At 40.2% G+C, this 8,749-nt stretch overlaps 1 long non-coding RNA gene across 4 annotated transcripts in view; it reads left to right on the forward strand.

The window, feature by feature from the left end:
* The window catches only part of LOC135414705 (uncharacterized), a 42,048-nt gene extending 33,703 nt beyond the window's left edge, over positions 1 to 8,345 (forward strand). For all 4 annotated transcript variants that reach the window (XR_010430791.1, XR_010430788.1, XR_010430789.1 and 1 more), the window contains exons 2-4: positions 424 to 497; positions 4,560 to 4,741; positions 5,222 to 8,345. This is a non-coding gene — a long non-coding RNA (uncharacterized LOC135414705). The remainder of the gene's footprint in view (positions 1 to 423; positions 498 to 4,559; positions 4,742 to 5,221) is intronic.
* Positions 8,346 to 8,749: the final 404 nt, after the last annotated feature.

Below are 8,749 nucleotides of genomic sequence, written 5' to 3' on the forward strand. Positions count from 1 at the left end.
TGTTATGAGATTGTGATTTTACTCTGGTAAAGAAGTAGTTCTAAAAATTACTTAGTCTATTAGGTAGAGACCATGTTCTGCCAGGGTAAAGTGGTATTTCAGGAGATGAATGTAATTTTTGGACACAGAAGTAGAGACAACTCAATTAGAATGGAAAAGATTATTTAACTCTGTAGAAAATACTCAGCTGCCTCTGGAGTACTGGCTTATTAGACTCTCTGTATTTTTTCAGAGGTTTGGTGGGCTTTGGAACAGTATTTAAGAATCACTTGATGTCCAGAAAAGACATACTAGTTAGAAAACCTAAGGAAACTCAAACGGATTAGTATATTGAAAAGCAGGTTGGAGGCTTACATGATTAGTCTTCTAGTATTTACCTTCTAGAATAAATTTCTAATAATAGGCTTCTATTTTGTCTAACAGAGAATCACATAATGAGAGCCAAATGTTGGAAAAAACCTTCAGACTAGAAATATGAACAACCCTTAGTAGAGATGGTAAGTAACATCGGATAGCTGTACTTAAAGGCAATTAAAATTGTTAATGTGTTTCCCACTCAACTTGGAAAGTAGGAACAAGCTTTCTCTGCACTGTGTATACTTTATCTTGCAGCAATTTCTGATTTTCCCCTTTGACTTCAAAATGGACGCATTTGTCACTGACAGAAACCAACATCCCCCCTTCCTCCCCATTTAGGGGTCCATGGAGCAGTGGTGCTACCTTAAAAAAATCTTACTTCTAAAAGAATCTATGAATGCTTATGAATTTTACCATTAAAAGCAAAGATAAAACATCACAGTGCATTTCTGTATTGCATGTGCTGGTTACATAAGAGCCGAAAAACCTCCAAATACTCTGAAACTGTGATGACTGGGAGATTGCTTAAATTTAAACTAAATAGATTGATTTATTAGGAAGTGAATCACACACACTTGGATGTCCCTCTGCTACTCTTCAACACTGTTTTATTATTTTGCTAATTCTAGAATGCTGTGTTCCTTCTCAGCGGAAGACTATTGAGTATCAATACGAATTTGTTTTCCTACTTGCTGGGCATTTGTTTTTCCAGACTTCTCCTTTTCAGAACTGCTAAACAGCTTTTGCTCCTTGTCTGTTTCCAGCTACTGGTGTCAAAGAAGCTATAAATGAGAGTTTTCCAGCAGTGTCCATCACAGTGGATAAAATTTATGGGGGAAGATCCACTGTAACTTATCACCACCACCCCTGTTGCAGCCTCTTTGCTTAGAATGCTTAGCTCTTCCTAGCATGCTGGAGGTTGCTGAAGTAGACCTTGTGAAGATGCAGACCTCTTGCTCCATGTCCATGCTCAGGACCTTTTTTGCCACCATTATCAGAGTCCTCCTGTAAAAGGAGAGCTATGGCCTCCCACAAGGTGGAAATAAACATCCTCGCGCACAAGGCACACTCACAGAGGTGCATGCAGCAAGGTGTCCTCTCTTCAGACACCTGGCCTTGACCATAACAGGCTCTGCCTTGCACCCATCAGAAACTCGACAACTGAAAGAACTATTGGCCACCAAAGAACAGCCTCCTCTTCACCTAATCCTTCTTTTTTTTTTTTTTCTGTCTCCCATCACCTTTGTTTTGGCTCTTGCCCTTCCCCTTCAGCCTGAAGAATCATTAAACAATAACAAATGTAGGAAAGGCCATTTTTAAAAAGTATAAGAATTCTTGTTTCCTTGTTATCGATATTACAAGTCACTTTTGGTCAGGATTTCCAAAGTCTCATTGACTTCAGATGGAGCAAAGTTGAGTGCTTCTCATCTCACATCTTTTTTTTTCTGTCCTTCCTTCTCCCCAAATGACAACCTGTGGAAGAGGAATCTGTATGCTGAGATGACATCTATATAAGTCCAGAAGGGACATTTCATGTAGGGAAAATTAGAACATTCACCTTCCAACAAGGTACTTTTTTTTAGGAGGAAAACTCTGCATAGTTGTCTTTCAGTATTGTAGATGATTAGAATCTAAAGAGATCCTAATTGTTGCAACACATGCACATTGTGAGATGCTTTGGATAGTTAATAAATAACTTGTACTATTGCTGAATTTTTGATCTCCCCAAAAGAGCGGGAAAGTCAGCTTTAATACCTCATAACCCAAATCTACTGAAGCTGATATGAATATTTCACATTCCTTATTTGTCTGCATTACTATATGCTATACAGTTGCAAGCATAATAGTATACTTGATTTATACCAAGATAAAACTTTTTAAAATTCAAATTCTGAAAGGGAGATTCAGTTTGGATCTCTAATTTCAATTGGTTTGGGTCAATACACTTTCCTGCTGTCCCAAACTGTAATTCACATTACAGCATCTGAAATTTTATTCTTCATGAAAATTTTTCTACCAGTGGAAGCCATGCAGACTGAGCAAGCACACAATTTTCTTTGGGAGGGCTACAGTCTTTATCAGTCTTTCTACTATTGAAAGATTTCATGCCACAGCAAGCTGCACACATCATCACCCTCATACAGTTAGAAAGCTGCTTGCTGAAATCCATCGCAAACCAAACCGGAGTCGACCTGGCATGTAATGAGCTCACCCAGGGGCAATGCAATACAGATCTTTATCTTGAAAGTAAAATCTATCCTGGCACTAACATTTATGTTTTAATATAAAACTGTGACATTACATAGGTTTTATACTCCCTTGATTTGTGTTTATAGCACAACAGAGGATTATTTTCCTTTGATGGATTATGCTCTTTGGTACTCTCAGGTATGCAAACTGAGCTTACTTTATGATAGTTGCTAGGGTGTTTTTATTTAAATATTGTGCATTATTTTGGAATTACTTTTTTCAGTTTCTGGATATTTACAAAATATCTACAAATCATATTTAGCTTTAGTATCCCATCTGATACAAAACTATTTTGACCTGAATCTCAGTTAGAGGAATTGTGTTGTAAAGTATGTTTTAATTAAAAAGAGAGAAATGTGACAGTACACTCACAGCTGATTTTACAAAGGTAAAAATAAATGAGATTTTTTTACATGTTGCTCTTTCCCTTCTATCCAATGGATGCATATTCTAAATAACAGGCTTCTCTGAACTGTCTTTTCCTGTTTTGTGGAGGACAAAAAGGGAGGGCAAGGAGGGATAGTTTAAAAATAAAAGAGATAAAACTACCACAATGCAGAATAGTATTTGTGGTTCCTCAAAACTCTGCTTTTCCACTGGTTGTGGCAGGCACTACTGGGCTTCTTTTTTCCATTCTCTCGTTCTACACTATTTTATCCTCTTTTAAACTCTGAAGTTTACAGAATTTCCTACATATTCTAACGGGGTACTGGAATCTGCTAAGGTCTACTGAAAGCCATTTTGGAATGATGAGATAATCAAACCAAATTTTTGCTGACCTCTTTCAGTTTTATTAAGGCACAATCAGGCTAATAGGAATAGCATTTCAAAATGTAATGTTAGGAAGCGGGAAATGCAAGCTATCTGCAGGTCTTGTGGCTAATCTGGATACAAGACTTTGCAAAGAAAACATATACTTATTAGTAAAGTAAATCCCCACATCTGTGGCTTCAATTGTATCATCAAGTTGGTTTCTGCATTCATCTAAGGACCTATTTCACTCATTGGCTTTACTGCATACACGTTAACTTCCTTGTGGGCTCCATTTTGGTGTGACTCTACTACTTCTTTTAGTGAGAAAGCTTGAAAGACAAACCAGAGAAGATTTTCATGTCAACACTGATACTCTGCAAGAAAGGTAACCAAAGAGACTGGGTTTTAGGGAACAGGGTAATTTATTCTACATTGAAATTTCTTACATACCTATAGGGAAACATGATGGATGAGCCAGGGTGCAGGTAGAGGAGCCAAAATTGAAGTTTAACCATGAGCCTTGCTGATTAGTATTTCAGGTTTCCATAAGAGAGATGGGTCTGCCAGACTTCCATCTAACCTGCAAGACTTTGTCCCTTGCATTTTAAGTCAAGTTCTGGCTGTGCTCATTGGATGAGAAAAGAGTTTATCCTATTTTCCTGTCTCAGGAGACCAGTCCCACACCCCCCACACCATGATATTCTGCATGATGCAGCTGTGTGTTTTGGGTGTAACTGCACAACCTCCCATGGTAAACTCCTGTCAATCTCTTTCCATTTACTATATAAAGTGCCTATGGAAATGTTTCCCCAAGTAGTGTGAAAAATTCCACTCACCAGTACATTAATGAATGAAGCTTTGACCTACAGCTTAAGAGACATCCCCTCTCCTTTCTCTCCTTTTCTCCTGTCTCTCCCATGCCCATCTAGTCCAATGTAACCTTTGGAGCTCACTGAGAAGGAAGGCAGTCATAACATTCTGTTTTGTCATGTAGAAATCAGTCAGATCTTTTGTTTTCCAAGCACTTCAATGACAAATTTTCATCAAAACAAAATTCTGGAAATAAATATTTCACTTCTAGGTAATGGTAACATGTAATCCTGAATTTATTACCTTTCAGTGGCATTAAATAACTCTTCACTACCTTTCTGTGTCATGAAAAAGCCCTCTTATTTTATTTTTTCTCTTTCTTTTTCTAGTATTACGAAATGGAGAACAGTAACATTACATGGAATGCAGCTTTCAATCTGTAGGTTGTTCCCCCGAGGAAGATACCTTTCACAGCCTTAGCTCTTCACAAGTGCTCTCTCATATTGTGGTTAATTGCTCTGGCTTCTTGCAACTGATCCTCAGATGAGTCCTTTCTCCACCAGCTTCTGCTGTGGGTAGTCTTCCTAAAGGCTATGGTATTTTTAGCTACTTTGTGAGGGTGGACTTTCTTTCATGAGCCTGGGTATTGAAATGCATTTCCCCATAGCTATTGTTTATACTTTCAGTGGGTGGGTTTGCTGATGTGTCTGTCTGAAAAAAAGCTGTTAAATAAGATGTTGAATAATATTCTTTAAAGCTGTTGTGTATGGATGGCCAAAACTTTCCAATCTGAAGGGAAATCTAGGAATTTTTCTTGTGGTTGTCTGTTCATTATCTCTTCATGAGAGTAATGCCCTTTATAATAGTAGGATTTATGGGATTTTAAAAATAAACCTGTGAAGACTTTATTTCGAACTGCAGTAGAAGTGATGAGACATTATTTGGAGATTACTGTACTTACTGTTGTAGTGAAACTCAACATCTGACTATTTTTTTTGCATTCTATATTTTGTTTTGTTCAATGTTGATTTTTTTATATTTACACTTACAGACATCAGCTGAAACCCAAGTCAGTGACTATGCCAAGACAGAGGTGGCATTTATACAAGGAGTACTAACAGACGAGGGTAATTTACTGGGCACTGAGATCTGCTGGCATGGCACGACTGATGTCCAAACCTCCAATCTCAACCTTCAGTCCAGAGGGCTGCATACAAGCTGTGCGTTGGGAATGTTCCCTGGAGCACACTGACTGGTAAACCATGCCTAAATCCATGGAAACTGATAGCTTAAAACTGAATAAATTTCTTAATGATAATGTGTAGTGGGCTGACCCTGGCCAGATGCCAGGTACCCACTAAAGCCGCTTTCTCCCTCTCCCTCTGCAAATAGATAGAGGAGAGGAAAAAAAACAGCTAAGAATTCATGAGTTGAGCTAACAGCTGGGAGAAGTCACTTAGTGATTACCTTCATGGGCAAAACAGACTCAAAGTGGGGATATTACTTAAATTTATTACTAACAGGATAAGAGCCAAAGAATGAGAAATAAAACAATCTAAAAAACACCTTCCCCCCACCCTCCTTCCTTCCATGTTCTCCTTCCTCCCCCCCAGCGGTGCAGGGGGATGGGGAATGGGAGTTATGGTCAGTTGTTATTTCTGCTGCTGCTCGGGGAGAAGAGTCCTTCCCTGCTCCTGTGGGGTCCTTTCCACAGGAGACAGTCCTTGATGGACCTCTCTGGTGTGACTCCATCCCCCGGGCAACAGTTCTTCCCAACTTGCTGTCCCGTGGGTCACTCCTCCATGGGGTGCAGTCCTTCACAGATGAGCTGTACTGGTGTGGGTCCCCCACAGGGGCCACAAGTCCTACCCGGGAAAAACCTGCTCCAGCGCGGACTTCCCTCTGCACGGGCCGCAGGTCTCCAGCAGGACCCTGCTCCATCCTGGGCCTCCCACAGGGTCACAGCCTCCTTCGTGCATCCACCTGCTCTGGCATAGGCTTTTCTATGGGTTGCAGGTGGGTCTCTGCACCCCGATGGTCCTCCATGGGCTGCAGGGGCACAGCTGCTCCACCATGGGCTGCACCACGGGCTGCAGGGGCCTCAGCTCCGGTGCCTGGAGCACCTCCTGTCCCTCCTTCTGTGCTGACCTTGGTGTCTACATTGTTATTCCCATGTTCTTACTCCGCTCTTCCCTGGCTGGAATTCTTTCTGTGCCACAACCTTCTGTTCTTAAATATGTTATCACAGAGGTGTTACTATCACTCCTGATTGGCTTGGCTTTGGCCAGCGACAGGAAGTCCGTTCTGGAGCCGGCTGGCATTGGCTCCGCGGGACAGGGGAAGCTGCTAGAAGCTTTCAGCAGAAGCCACTCCTGTAGCCCCCCCGCTACCAAAACCCAGCCACAGAAACGCACTACATAATGATAATTTACTGAAGGGTTTGAGTGATTTTAATTAAGGACATTATATTGTTGTTCCGATAAATAAACCTTTGATATTATGCTGGATTGAGGAAGATAAATTTTCTCCAGATTTCATGATCTATCTTGACATTGTCTTTCTGATAAGAACGTGAAGTTGAAACACTAGCATTTAAATTAAAAATTGCTGCTCCTGAGTTGTACTAGTATATGAAATAAAGATTCATTTCACATGTAGCTGCAAGCAAGCTGTGCTTTCTGCTATTACTGTGATTATATTATGATGGACATTAGGACTGGAAGGGATGTTGAGAGGTTTTCTTGTTCTTCCTCTGACCAACAAGGGGAAACAATGGCAAAGTATTTCCAGTGATGGAGAGTTTCTGATCTCCCCAAGTACATATTCCAGCACTTAACAGTTTCCACCGGAAAATATTTTCCTAAATTTCTTTTGCTTCACTTTAAATCCTCTGTGATACAAAGAAAAAAATAAATCTAAGTAGTCTTTCACACCTAATCTGCTCATTTTAATTGTTTTTTTACTCATGTATAGTACATGAGAATGTTTATGCAGTCAACCGTTCCTACATAAGGCTATTGAGCTGTTATTTATTTCAGACAATTTCTGTAATTGTTTTAATTCTTCGAAATTCTCCTCACTCAGGAGAGAATGCTTGCAAATGTAATAAGTAAACCCACTATTCTCTCCCAAGGCAGACATGACTGTGACATGGAGCTACCCTTAGTATAGACCCTTTAGAGACTCTTTCAACACACCCTTCTACTTATGCAATGATAAAAAAAATTTTGACTTATATTTGAGTGCAATTTTGAAATCACTGAGTGTGTACTTTAGGCTAGTTTCTTCTAGAGCATGTTTTTGTAATTTGAATAGTCAGTCATGCCACAACTCTCATGTTGCATATTCAAAGCCCTTTGTTACTAAAGCTGAGGGTGGGATCAGGATGTGCAGGACAGTAACTATCACTGGGAAAACTTCACAGCACTTGGAATGAGATGGAACTGCAATGTTGAATATTGTTTCTCAACCTCACATCTGAAGATGGCCGATTTTATCCTGATCTGAGTGTTGGATGGCTGGATGTATGATACAGGAAAGCAGGTTTCTCAGAGGAGAGGAAGCCTTCCTGAAGAGACATGGGACGTGGAAAAGGGAAGAAATTGAGGGAAGAGAACACTTGAGAAGTTAGGATCGCTGGTGATGGCAAAAAGGCACAAAAAAAGAGTTAACAGTGTTTCAGCTGGTATACCTTGTCCTGTTTGCTCTACCTGTTTTGCTAGAAAAACATTTTAGGAACACTGGTTAATATCATGTTCTGTTCTGCTCACTGGACCAAAGTCCTTATTATAGAAAGAATAGGAGTAGTATACACAAGGTAATAAATTAGGTAAACTAGACTTTTGAATGAGATATAGAAGGCCCAGAGCCAGGATTTTGCAAGCTTGAAGAATTCAGGTCACCTAATTTGAAGAGGTCAAATAGAGGAAGACGTCCGTGGTGACCACCAGAGGGATGAAGGCTTGAAGAGAAGACCCCCCCAGAAGAAGACTGCACATGTCTGTAAAGACTCCACCCAGAGACTAGCCTACTTTTTAATATGTATGTTAGATGATGTAACCATTCATCTAAAGTGTATAAAATGGCTTGATTTTGCACTTTCAAGTTGAGCAAGTTTGTCCAGCACAAGCTGGCTTGCTCCCAACATTGAATAAACAAATACCTTGCTGCTTAAAGATGCAAAAGTCTCTGAGTAGTTAATCATCCCAAGGTTTTTCAGTGTCACTGGGGGACCCTGAGGAAGACTAGACTTGGAATGGGGAGTCTCTGCAGTGTCAGGAAAGAAAAGTCTATATAGCTGATACTGAAGGACTGAGGGGATGAGGAGAGGAAAATCATTCCAGAGAAGAAACCTTATCTGTCTTCTCCCACAAAATCTCCCTGAAGGCCTGAGAATGACCTTTGAATTCCTTGATCCTGACCATTGCTTACATCTCTAGACTTCCTTCCCCCATCAAAAAACTCATTCATCCAAAAGTCATTTTCACCATCCCTTTCCTATAGCACTTCCCATTCTCAGTACCATCAAAATATTGAATTGTACTGCCTTCTGCTTTAGTTGCTTTACCTTCATCCACTA

This window comes from Pseudopipra pipra, chromosome 1 (assembly GCF_036250125.1).
Source record: "Pseudopipra pipra isolate bDixPip1 chromosome 1, bDixPip1.hap1, whole genome shotgun sequence".
Taxonomy (NCBI): Eukaryota; Metazoa; Chordata; class Aves; order Passeriformes; family Pipridae; genus Pseudopipra; species Pseudopipra pipra.